This window comes from Geotrypetes seraphini, chromosome 11, assembly GCF_902459505.1.
Source record: "Geotrypetes seraphini chromosome 11, aGeoSer1.1, whole genome shotgun sequence".
NCBI lineage: Eukaryota > Metazoa > Chordata > Amphibia > Gymnophiona > Dermophiidae > Geotrypetes > Geotrypetes seraphini.
The window spans coordinates 118,053,453-118,066,317 of record NC_047094.1 but is presented as its reverse complement, the minus strand read 5'-3'; the positions used below and the strand labels follow the sequence as shown (position 1 = coordinate 118,066,317).

The 12,865-nt window shown below is 50.1% G+C and overlaps 1 protein-coding gene across 1 annotated transcript in view; it reads right to left on the bottom strand.

The window, feature by feature from the left end:
• Positions 1 to 6,740, bottom strand: part of ELMO2 (engulfment and cell motility 2) — a 123,052-nt gene extending 116,312 nt beyond the window's left edge. The window contains exon 1 of the mRNA XM_033963880.1: positions 6,695 to 6,740. The gene's annotated coding sequence lies outside the window, so the exon portion shown is untranslated. The remainder of the gene's footprint in view (positions 1 to 6,694) is intronic.
• Positions 6,741 to 12,865: the final 6,125 nt, after the last annotated feature.

Below are 12,865 nucleotides of genomic sequence, written 5' to 3'. Positions count from 1 at the left end.
CAGTCTGTCCCAGTATGGCAATTCTTATGTTATTATGTGAGCCATTGTGACATCACTGTTGAGGTTGGCTCTTAGGCATTGGTGGAATGAGGCATTATGACATCACAATCTCAGCTCTGGAATGTTGCTACTCTTTGGGACCTGGGTTGGCCACTGTTGGAAACAGGATACTGGGCTTGATAGACCTTCAGTCTGTCCCAGTATAGCAATTCTTATGTTCTTATGTGAGCCAAGAATAGGATAATCAAGCCATTGTGACATCACTGTTGAGGTTGGCTTTTAGGCATTGGTGGAATGAGGCATTATGACATCACAATCTCAGCTCTAGAATGTTGCTACTGTTTGGGACCTGGGTTGGCCACTGTTGGAAACAGGATACTGGACTTGATGGACCTTCAGTCTGTCCCAGTATGGACATTCTTAAGTTCTTAGGTTTTAACACTGATACTCTCAGGGACCCTTTTACTAAAACTTAGTGTGTGCTAAGTGCCACATGGCCCATAGGTATAAAAAAGAGGAAGCACAGCATTAACCGTACAGTAAAAACTATCATCGTCCAACAAGATTTAGTAAAAGAGCCCCTTAGCCTTCTATAATTGGAACTGAAGGGTAACCCCCCCCCAGGAGTGCCATCTACCTTTTTATATATATATATATATATATAATATTTCTTTTTTTTATTTTTATTTATTTATAAAATTTACACATTTATTGTCAAGCATATCATCTTGTACAGAAAGTGAGATCAAGAAAACATAATAATATTATTTACTCTCAAACCTGAAAGCAATTCAAAATAATAAAGAAAGTATACATCCTAACTTAATCACACACTAGTCCTCAAATTAAGATCCAAGATTAACGATAAGAGTAGAAATTAAATTAAAGTAAAACGTTTTAACAAGAAAAATCACTTAAACTACTACTGAGAGGTGAGCTCACCTCTCAGTAATAATATTTCTTTATTAGGCAAAACCAACAGCATACATAAACAAGAAAAAAAAAAAGACAGGGCCACAAAGCGTTGGCACCCACCCGGACAAAGCAGGCCACAAATTCAAATCGAGATGACATCAGAATACAGATAACACGATGTCAGTACTTGCCCAATACAGGATTTTATAATAACCCTCAACAAATCCCCCCCAACAAGAAACAAAGCAACCAGAAAACACAGTACAAAGACTGAAGCCCCAACAGCCAACCCCCCCCCCCCTCCCAGACCTGCGAGGTGGTCAGAAAAAAGTAAAAAGGTGTAAACAGAGACAAAACCGAAGAGCATCTCACTCTAGAAAAGGAATATAACAGAAAAAGAAAAATACAAGAGGAAGCAAAACTCCCCAATTGAAGCGGAAAAGAAAAGCTTGTGCATATACAGAATATAGAAGCAGCACCCAACCTCCCGCAGACAGCTCCGCAGCTCAAGAATTTAATAAAAGACTCCTCGCCTTATGAGGAAGAGAAACCAAAACACTTCCCAAACATCCTGGAAGTTGGTCCAAAGGCTCTCCACTCCCCCCACCCGCTGCTCTTCGTTCCAAGAGGGCCAAATCATAGAGGAACAGATGCCACCGAGAGAAGGAAGGTGCATGGGCCAAGAAAACAAAATGGCTTTCTTAGCCAGAAGGAGAGCCTTGGAAACCAGGCAGCGAAGGACATAAGGAGGACAAAAGAGCCCACACTTGCTTCCAAAAAGCCTGCCCTAACGGACAGGCCCAAAACATGTGACCCAGGGTAGCTGGGCTCCCAGGGCACTTAGAGCAACCAGCATGCAGGGCAAAGCCAGCGTGGTGAGCTCTCCACGGAAAAATAAACGCTCTATGTAAGAATTTATATTCCTGCTCCCTGTGGAGCATGCTAGAAGAAACAGTACAAATAAAAACAAAACAGTGAGAGAGCAACGTCTGTGGGATAGAGTACCCCAAATCAGTGCTCCAGGCCCCAGCTAACATTCGGCCCGCTCAGTCAACAACTGAAACTGCAATGCAGTAACATAGAAGCGAAGACGAGGAGCAGGGTCCTCCCACAAAGCCAAACTCTGGCCCAGTTTCTGGGCAATCGTATTGCTTAAGTAGGTTCTGTCAAGGCTAAGAATATAATGCCGAAGTTGTAAGTATCCGTAAGCATCCACCCGATCTAACATGTAGAGAGACGCCAGCTCGGCCGCAGAAAGGAGAGTCCCCTGTTCAGTAAGAACATCCCCCACCCTGCGAATCCCATGAGCATGCCAAGTCCGAAAAATCCGATAATCACTCCCCGGACTAAAATGTAAGTTCCCCACTAAAGGTAGCATAGGAGAAATACCAAAATTCAGACCCAAATGTTTACAAAGCATTTTCCCCTCTGAGAAGGAACCAACTGTGCAGAGGGGGGCGCCATCTACCTTTAAAATTCAGATTTTCCAGGGTCTAAGACAGGGGCGGCCAAGCTTTTGGCTTCCCTGGGCTGCATTGGCCGAAAAAAATGTTTCTGGGGCCCCGCAAACGCTGCAGCAAGACAGAGGATGGAGCTGGCAAGATGGCAAACACCAGGGGGCAGCAGAGGAAAACACTGCATCACCCTCAGCCGGGGCCACACAAAATAGTTCACGGGGCCACATGTGGCCCTCGGCCCACAGGTTGGACACCCCTGGTCTAAGATGATCTGTTTGCATTATTGGTTTGAAATTCTAATCCTCAGCTACTAATTTATTTATACAATCTTATATCTCCCATAGTCATAAATTCTAGGCAGGGCACAAAGAAACATACATAATTGTTTCATACATAGAAGAGATGCAACAAAACACTGAAGCGATACAAAACATTTTAAAAAAGTAAACACACCTGTAAATGATTTACTTCCCACTACAACAACAGATAAGGGGAACGCCGGCGAATCCATCACTGCCACCAATATACAGAAATCAATTGTTTATCATCATATACGGCAGGGCCTAGCCTTGTAATTTAATTTGTAGATCAAAGATTGATCTCACGCTGAAACATTAGTAATGATTCTTCCTCTGCAGGGAACCACATCAGCCGGAACAGCTACAGCAAAGATATTTCAATTTCTTGACGCTATTGCTATACATTTTGAATATTTCAGGAATGATTTGCTGGCAATAATTACTTAAGCTCTCGCTCACCCATCCTGCTGGCTGTTTTTCATACAGAAACTTCTGGAGGCTGCGCTTCTCTCATCACTTAGGGCTCCTTTTACGAAGGCGTGCTAGGGCCTTAACGCGTGGAACAGCGCGCACTAAAATGCCCCACCCGCTAGCTGCTACCGCCTCCTTTTGAGCAGGCGGTAGATTTTCGGCTAAACGCAGAGCGCACCTTCAAGAAAGGAGCCCTTAAAATACAGTAGTACCTTGGATTACGAGTATAATCCGTTCCAGGAGCATGCTCGTAATCCAAAATGCTCGTTTATCAAAGCGAGTTTCCCCATAGGAAATAATGGAAACTCGCTTTGATGCGTTCCCTCCCCCCGAGAACCGGCATTGCTCCCCTCGAAGGCCCCCCCCCCCTGCGATCAGGCACCCCCCCTGCGATTCGGCACCCCCCTGCCTCGAACCGGCACCCCCCCCCCCCGCCACTGGATTGCAATGATTTCAGCTTGATGCTCATTATTAAAAAAAAAGCTCCAACGGTCTCTTTTCTCGTTCCTTTCATGGATAGACTCTAGTCAACATTTGTCCCCATCACTCTGTCTCATGATTTTTTTTGACTCTGTGGCTTCATTACACCCCCTTCTTCACCAGCTGGCTCACTCATTCCTTATGATTATAGCCTTGTTCCTGCTTCTGTCTCCATCATTCTCTCTCTCCCAAGGCTTCCTATCTACTGCCTCCATCACTCCTTCTTCCTAGCGCTATCCAACTATCCCCTAGCCACCCTGTGGTGCTAGTCCCTGATCCTGGATCCCAAATTCTATCTGCTGTCGCAATCACTTTTCTCTCCCCCCCCCTCCTTCCCCGGGGTACCTGACCTCACCTGCTGCCTCCTCTGCTCATTCTCCCCGAGTCCTGAACTTCTCCTTCTGCTCTCCGTCGCATTCACTTGACTGCCCGCACATCCCTCTTCATGCGCATTTATTCAATTTTCTATACCATTCTCCCAGGAAAGCTCAGAATTGTTTACATGATAAAAGGGACCTCTCCTCTCCCCTCCCCTATCGTCCAGTATCTCTCCCTCTCTCTTCCACTGCTCTCAAGGTCCAGCATCTCTCTCTCTCCCTCTCTTCCAGTGCTTCCAGCTCCAGCATCTCTTCTTCCCTCTTTCAGTGCTCCCATGTCCAGGATCTCTCTCTCTCTCTCCCTCCATCTTCCAGTGCTCCTAGCTCCAGCATCTCTCCCTCCCTCTTCCACTGTACCCAGTCCAGCATCGCTTCCTCCCTTTTCCACTGCTTCCCAGTCCAGCATCTCTCCCTCTCTCTTCCAGTGCTCTCTGTCCAACAGATCTACTTCCCTCTTCCTGTGCTCCCTGCTCCAGCAGATCTGCCTCTTCCACTGCTCTCCAGGTAAAGCATCTCTCTCTCTCCCTCCGTCTTCCAGTGCTTCTGGCTCCAGCATCTCTCCCTCTCTTTTCCACTGCTCCCTGGTTTAGCATCTCTCCCACTGCTCCCTGATGCGGTATCTTTCCCTTCCTCTTCCAGTGCTCCCGGCTCCAGCATCTCTCCCTCCTTCTTCCTGTGCTCCCTGCTCCAACAGATCTGCCTCTTCCACTGCTCTCCAGGTCCAACATCTCTCTCTCTCCCTTCCTCTTCCAGTGCTCCCAGCTCCAGCATCTCTTCCTCCCTCTTCCAGTATTCCCAGGTCCAGCATCTCTGTCTCTCTCCCCCTCCCTCCCTCTTCCAGTGCTCCCGGCTCCAGCATCTCTCCCTCCCTCTTCCTGTGCTCCCTGCTCCACCAGATCTGCCTCTTCCACTGCTCCCCAGGTCCAGCATCTCTCTCTCCCTCCCCCTCCTTCTTCCACTGCTTTCCAGGTCCAACATCTCTCTCTCTCTCTCTCTCCCTTCCTCTTCCAGTGCTCCCAGCTCCAGCATCTCTTCCTCCCTCTTTCAGTGCTCCCTGGTCCAGCATCTCTCTCTCTTCCTCCGTCTTCCAGTGCTCCTAGCTCCAGCATCTTTCCCTCCCTCTTCCACTGCACCCAGTCCAGTATCGTTCCCTCCCTCTTCCACTGCTTCCCGGTCCAGCATCTCTCCCACTGCTCCCTGATGCTTTCCCTCTCTCTTCCAGTGCTCTCTGTCCAACAGATCTCCTTCCCTCTTCCAGTGCTTCTGGCTTCAGCATCTCTCTCTCCCTTTTCCACTGCTCCCCGGTTCAGCATCTCTCCCACTGCTCCCTGATGCGGCATCTTTCCCTTCCTCTTCCAGTGCTCCCAGTTCCAGCTTCTCTCCCTCCCTCTTCCTGTGCTCTCTGCTCCAACAGATCTGCCTCTTCCACTGCTCTCCAGGTCCAACATCTCTCTCTCTCTCCCCCTTCCTCTTCCAGTGCTCCCAGCTCCAGCATCTCTTCCTCCCTCTTCCAGTACTCCCAGGTCCAGCATCTCTGTCGCTCTCTCCCTCCCTCCCTCTTCCAGTGCTCCCGGTTCCAGCATCTCTCTCTCTCTCCCTCCCTCCCTCTTCCAATGCTCCCAGCTCCAGCATCTCTTCCTCCCTCTACCTGTGCTCACTGCTCCACCCGATCTGCCTCTTCCCCTGCTCTCCAGGTCCAGCATCTCTCTCTCCCTCCCTCCCTCTTCCAATGCTCCCAGCTCCAGCATCTCTTCCTCCCTCTACCTGTGCTCACTGCTCCACCCAATCTGCCTCTTCCCCTGCTCTCCAGGTCCAGCATCTCTCTCTCTCCCTCCCTCCCTCTTCCAATGCTCCCAGCTCCAGCATCTCTTCCTCCCTCTACCTGTGCTCACTGCTCCACCCGATCTGCCTCTTCCCCTGCTCTCCAGGTCCAGCATCTCTCTCTCCCTCCCTCTTCCAATGCTCCCAGCTCCAGCATCTCTTCCTCCCTCTACCTGTGCTCACTGCTCCACCCGATCTGCCTCTTCCCCTGCTCTCCAGGTCCAGCATCTCTCTCTCCCTCCCTCTTCCAATGCTCCCAGCTCCAGCATCTCTTCCTCCCTCTACCTGTGCTCACTGCTCCACCCGATCTGCCTCTTCCCCTGCTCTCCAGGTCCAGCATCTCTCTCTCCCTCCCTCTTCCAATGCTCCCAGCTCCAGCATCTCTTCCTCCCTCTACCTGTGCTCACTGCTCCACCCGATCTGCCTCTTCCCCTGCTCTCCAGGTCCAGCATCTCTCTCTCCCTCCCTCTTCCAATGCTCCCAGCTCCAGCATCTCTTCCTCCCTCTACCTGTGCTCACTGCTCCACCCGATCTGCCTCTTCCCCTGCTCTCCAGGTCCAGCATCTCTCTCTCCCTCCCTCTTCCAATGCTCCCAGCTCCAGCATCTCTTCCTCCCTCTACCTGTGCTCACTGCTCCACCCGATCTGCCTCTTCCCCTGCTCTCCAGGTCCAGCATCTCTCTCTCCCTCCCTCCCTCTTCCAATGCTCCCAGCTCCAGCATCTCTTCCTCCCTCTACCTGTGCTCACTGCTCCACCCGATCTGCCTCTTCCCCTGCTCTCCAGGTCCAGCATCTCTCTCTCCCTGTCCCTCCTTCTTCCACTGCTCCCCAGTCCCTCACCAAGCACGCTCAGTCTCCCCACCTCCGTGTCCTACCTTCAAACTCGTCTTTCAAGCCGTCCGCGTCCAGCTCCAAAAGCTCTCTCTCTCTTTCTGCGGCGTCCCGCCCCCGCCCCCTCCGACGTCACGTCTGTGCCCCGCCCTTCCGGAAACTGGAAGCTGCGTCAGAGAGGGGGCGAGACGTGGGGCGCTGGTGCCGGGTCGAGAGACGGATGGGGGGGGGGGGGGGTCTGCGCTCGGCTTTGCGCGGGCTGCGGTAAAGAGGCTCGTGGCGCGCGCATGCATGCATCTGTTTGCACGTGCATTGCGCGTCCTCCTCGCTGTACTTTGAGGTTTTCTCTTGCACTTTTTGAAGAAATCCTTCATTTGTGCATCTGCTTGGGATCCGCGCTTCCTTGTACCTATTTGGGTCTGTCAAACGCAGGACCACAGCTTTATTTCACTACTAGTCGTTAAAGGGTGCTAGAATATATGTGTGTCTGTCTGTCTGTGTTTCTTTATCTCTCTCTCCTTGGCAGCTGTCTGTGTCCTTCTGTCTCCTCCCCCCCCACCGAGCAAAGCTGTCTGCCCCCAGCACACCCCTTTCCCTCTCCTAACTGTCTCTCCATGGCCCTCTTCTGTCTTCCCCCCAGAGCAAAGCTGTCTGTTCCCAACACAGAACACACCTCCCACCCAAAGCAGCCCCCTTTCCCTCTCCCTATCTCTCCATGGCCCCTTCTGTCTCCCCCAGCACACCCCTCCCCCAAAGCAGCCCCCTTTCCCTCTCCCTGTCTCTCCATGGCCCCTTCTGTCTTCCCCCCAGTGCAAAACTGTCTGTTCCCAGCACATCCCCCCCAAAGCAGCCCCCTTTCCCTCTCCCTGTCTCTCCATGGCTCCTTCTGTCTTCCCCCCAGAGCAAAGCTGTCTGTTCCCAACACACCTCCCACCCAAAGCAGCCCCCTTTCCCTCTCCCTGTCTCTCCATGGCCCCTTCTGTCTTCCCCCCCAGTGCAAAACTGTCTGTTCCCAGCACATCCCCCCCAAAGCAGCCCCCTTTCCCTATCTCTCCATGGCCCCTTCTGTCTCCCCCAGCACACCCCTTCCCCCAAAGCAGCCCCCTTTCCCTCTCCCTGTCTCTCCATGGTCCTTTCTGTGTTCCCCCAGAGCAAAACTGCCTGTCCCTAGTACACCTCCCCCCCCCCAAAGCAGCCCCCTTTCCCTATCTCTCCATGGCCCCTTCTGTCTCCCCCCAGCACACCCCTCCCCCAGAGAAGCCCCCTTTCACTCTCCCTGTCTCTCCATGGCCCCTTCTGTCTCCCCTCAGCACACCCCTCCCCCAAAGCAGCCCCCTTTCCCTCTCCCTCTGGCCCCCTGTATTGATTCCCCTGCTTACCCTCCCTGCATCCCGACGTCTTCTGGCCTGCTCCAGGCCGCGATCGTGGTGGCAGGCCCCAGCGAACCTCACAGGCTGCTCCCCCACCCGGAAGCACGCTCCCTCCCGACGCGATCCCGTGCGTCAGAGGGAACGTGCCACCGAGGTCGGAAAGCGGCCCGCGAGGCCCATCAAAGCCGGCCACGATCGCAGGCTGCCCCGAAGAGAAGGATCAGCAACAGCAGCAGCAGTGAGCGAGGGCGGGAGGTGAGGTGCTTGCTTCCGGTTGGTGAGGAGCTTGCTTCAGGTTGGTGAGTGAGGAGGGGAGTGGCCAGAGTGATCCCTGGTCGCGTTCTAAAATGGAACGCGGCCACGGATCAGAAAACACGGCCCCAGGGATCACAATTTTTCAAGAGCGCATGCGCGCTCTAGGGTTTTATTATATAGAACTAGTCTTTAAGCCCGTTACATTAACGGGTGCTAGACTATATGTCTTTCTGTCTCCCTGCCCCTGTGTCTTTCTTCCTTTCTGTGTCCCTCCCGCTGTCTGTCTGACTCCCTGCCCCCTATGTAGCAGCAGCATTTCCCTCCCCTCCATTTCCCTGTGCAGCAGCAACATTCCCCCTCCTCCCCCCCTCGCGTCCTTTCCCTTCCCAGCAGCTGGTTGTTTATGGCCGGCTCCCTTAGTCCCTTGCTGGAGTTATTTTTAAGTTTAAAGCTGCCGCAGCGGCTCCTCTCACAATCCCCGCTTGCGTCTTCCCCGCTTGCGGAAGCCTTCTCCGACGCAGGTGCAGCTCATGAGAGGAGCCGCAGCGGCGGCTTTGAACTTAAAAATAACTTCGGCCAGGGAGTGTAAGGGAGCCGGCCAGACTGCGGGCCGCAGAACATTACCTGGGGGCCACAAGTGTGGGGCCGTTGTCTAGTTAGACGGAGTGAGGTCGGGAGGGGGGAGTCGCGTCCGTGCGTCCCTGCTTAAAGTGCCTCGCATGCGCAGAAGAAACCACCACTGAGTCTTTCTACTGCGCATGCATGGGCACGGACCTACAGATCAGGGAATACGCAGGTAGGAGTGCGCATGCGCGCTTAGGGTATTATTATTAGTGATTGTTGCAATTGTGAAAAGGGATTTTTACCTTTCAAGCACTTTGAATATCATTTTACAAAGTACAGTAGTTGTCTGCGAGTCATGTTCTACTTATGGAAATGGCTTTATATATTTATCATTTCCAAACAATTACATACACAATTGTACAGGAAACACTAAATATGTCTCTTCAATTCATCAAATAATAAATGAATATAAAACATAACAAGAAGAAAATTCTTTATCATAGTCCACCGGGGGGGAGGGGAGGGAGAAAAAACATCAAGAAACCACCTTGTGGGAATCAAGGTTTTAACTAAATATCAAATAAGAAGAGAGGAAAAATACTCGAGCAAACATCATTCTTAACATTCCATGACCACTTTATACTGTTTCGCTCTGGACCGCGGTAGGAACTCCTTTACCTTCCAAAAAAAACCCCCAATTGGGCAGGTTCAAAGAAAACATATTTGTTCCCTTGATAGGAAACGAAACACTTACAAGGAAATCTTAATTGGAAACTTGCCCCCAAAGAAATCACTCTTGTACGGTATGTAAGAAATTCGATCCTGCGAGATTAAGTCCATTTAGAAACGTCTGGAAATATATTCACCTTTTCACCTAAATAGGAGACCTGTTTCATTTTAAAGTATAACTTCAATAACATTTCTTTGTCTTGTAAAAAAAACCACAAGCAAAACTAACAATGTAGCACGCCCTAAAACCTCTATCTCAGAAGATTCCAGAAGTGCAGAGAGGAAATGGCTTTTGTGAAATTGTGAGGCTGTACATGCATGTGTATGCACTTGTACATTACCACTGGGAGTGCGTGTATTTTATTTATTTTTATAGCCTGTCCTCCCCAAAGAGCTCAGTTTAACATTCACAGTGTTACAATTACATAGGGTAGGGTTACCAAATTTTTCGTTTGGAAAACCCAGACCCCCTAGACCTGTCCCCCAGAACTGCCTTGTTCCACCCATCCTTGCCCCGTTACACCCCAGTCCCACCCCCAATCCTGCCCTAGCCCCACCCCCTGCTGCCTGCTCTCGGGCAGGAGTGCATGTGGCATGTGAGACTCCTGCCTGATAGTGATTTGTTCCAAACTTTTCAAAATCCGGACAAAGTGCGGGGTTTTGAAAAGCCGTCTGGACCCCCGGACATGTCCGGGGAAATCCAGATGTCTGGTAACCCTAACATAGGGTTACAACCCCATGCAGGCATTGTAGTGTAAGCAAAATACAGTAAACAGAAAAGACATTTCCGCTGAGGGCCTTATACTAAAGCGTGCTAACCGATTTAGCGCGCACTAAATGCTAAGGCATATTATATTTTATGGGCGCCTTAGCATTTAGTGTGTTATAATCTTTAGCGCATGCTAAATCAGCGCACCTTCATGAAAGGCCCCCTAGCTCATGCTCGCTGTCTAACACCAGTTCTGGGAGGATACACATTTCAAATATGACATACTGTAATCACAAAACAGAAAATAAAATTATTTTTTCTACCTTTTGTTGTCTGGTCACTTTATTATTCAAATCATGTTGGTACCAGGCTCTGGTTTCTGTTTGTCTTCTGTTAACTCGCTTGCCAGGGTCTCCTGCCCATTTGACGTTTTCTTCCATCTTCCATCCCTGTACCATCCCTTCCATTGCCATATCCAACATCTGCATCTCTCTCTCTTTTCTTGCCTTGTGCCCTGGATCAAACATCTCTATTCCCCTCCATGCAGCATCTTTCTCTCCCCTCCATTTCTTGCTCCCCGTGCACCATCTCTCCCTGCCCTCCACCCTAAGTCCAACATTTCTCCTCTTTTCTCCATGCATGTCTCCCTCCCCTCCACAATATGCAGAATTTGTCTCGCTCACCTCTTTTTACCTCTTTGTTGCATCTCCCTTTTCTCCAGCCCATGTCCAACAATTCTTTCTCTCTCTCCCCCCATGTGCAGCAGCTTAACATCCCTCCCTCCAATCCCCTTATATAGCAGTTTTCTAACCAGCCTTATCCCCCTGTGCAGCACCTCCTACATAGGCATGCAGTACTTTGTGCTTCATATTTGGGGGCAGGGAATCAACTGAACTTGGTCTGCTCTACTCCCTAAATCTTTTTAACCTGTTCTGCTTCTCATTTTCCCTTTTTTCAGCTTTCTGTTTTCCTCCACTCTCCAGCAAGGTCCAATGCACTTTTCCCTAACTAGATGTCATTCAATGCAGGTTTGGCTCACCCATCCCTTTACTCAGGGGTCCCCCAACCACCAGACAGTGGGCTGTACTGAACCAGACTGCACAGAAAATTTTATTTTATTTACATTACAGGCAGTCCACGGGTTCTAGCTGGTTCCCTCCTCTCAGATGTACTTCTCTTCACAAAACTGTGAGTAGCAGCTCCACACTGTCAGTGGCTGACTCAGAAGCCTTCCCTGTAGACTTCTGGTCAGCCATGGGCCACGTATAGGAACTGCCACTGTAGCTTTGTGAAGAGAAGTACAGCTGGGAGGAGGGAGCCAGCCAGAACAGGTAAACACCCCTGGGAGAGAGACATGAACTTGGGACACAGAATAGAGGGAGAGAAGGACAAAGAGGGGAGCATTGGGACATGGAAGGGAGGGAGCACAGACATTATACAAAAGATGGAAAGAAGAAAGGATGGAGGGAGGGGCATGAACTTGGGAAATATGGATGAAAGAATGGAGGGAGAGGGAAAGATGCTGAGGTGGAGGAGGGAATAGAAAGAGAATTGTTGGGCATGGGTATCTGAGTGAGAAGGAAAGAGAGATGGTGCACATGGGGAAATTAAGAAAGAGGAAAATTGTTGGGCATAGGGAGAGAGAGAGAATAATTGGACTTGGTGATGGGAGATGAGTAAGGTACAGATGCTTGGGGAAGAGATAGATGAGAGGGAGAAATGTTGGATGTGGTGTTGGAGAGGGAACTGTGGGACAGATGGAAAGGGATGCAAGAGGGGCCTTGAAGGTGGGAAGAATACTAGGATCAGACTTTGGGAGGGAAAAAAGTTGCTCAGAGGGAAGGCTTCCGGGTTAGCTGTGGACAGCATGGTGGGAGGGAGGAATTTTGGACGTGGTGGTGGAGGCAATGGAGAGATGAGGCATGGTTTTGGAGAGAGGTGATACATGGAGAAATGTTGGGTATGGGGCTGGTGGGCAGGGGTGAAAGATGCTGTGCATGGTTATAGAAACACACAAACGACAGCAGATAAAGGCCAAATAGCCAATCTGTAGCATGCCCTATCTCCTCCTCTCCCTATTGGCTAAGGCTCTTAAAATTTGCATCTCCTCTTCCTATAGGCTAAGGCTCTTTACACCTGTATTGTGAAGTCATAGAGCTTTTTGGTTATAGAAACATGATGGTAGATAAAGGCGCCGGAAATGTAGGCTTTTAAAATTCTGGCGCCTAATTTTCACGTAGCCACAATTCTACAAGTGACACCATTGTATGGTTGACATGTGATCAGCGGCCATTTATTAGGTGGTTGCCAATAATGGTGCCATTTGTAGAATCAAGCCCTTAGTGCCTAATTCCTTTGGCATAGTTGCCAATACAGAATTTGTGCTTAGCATACATTGCCTATTCTAATGTGCATATCGATCTTGCAAAAATGTTATTTGCCAAGAATTTTTTTGTGTGGTTTATATGAACAGAACAGGTGCCGTTGTGTGCTTGCATTTTTTTGTTTGGCCATGTGCATAAGAAGCCACACTAAACAAACAGCAGACCACCAGGTATGAACATTTACAAGGACTTTCATTTCACCAG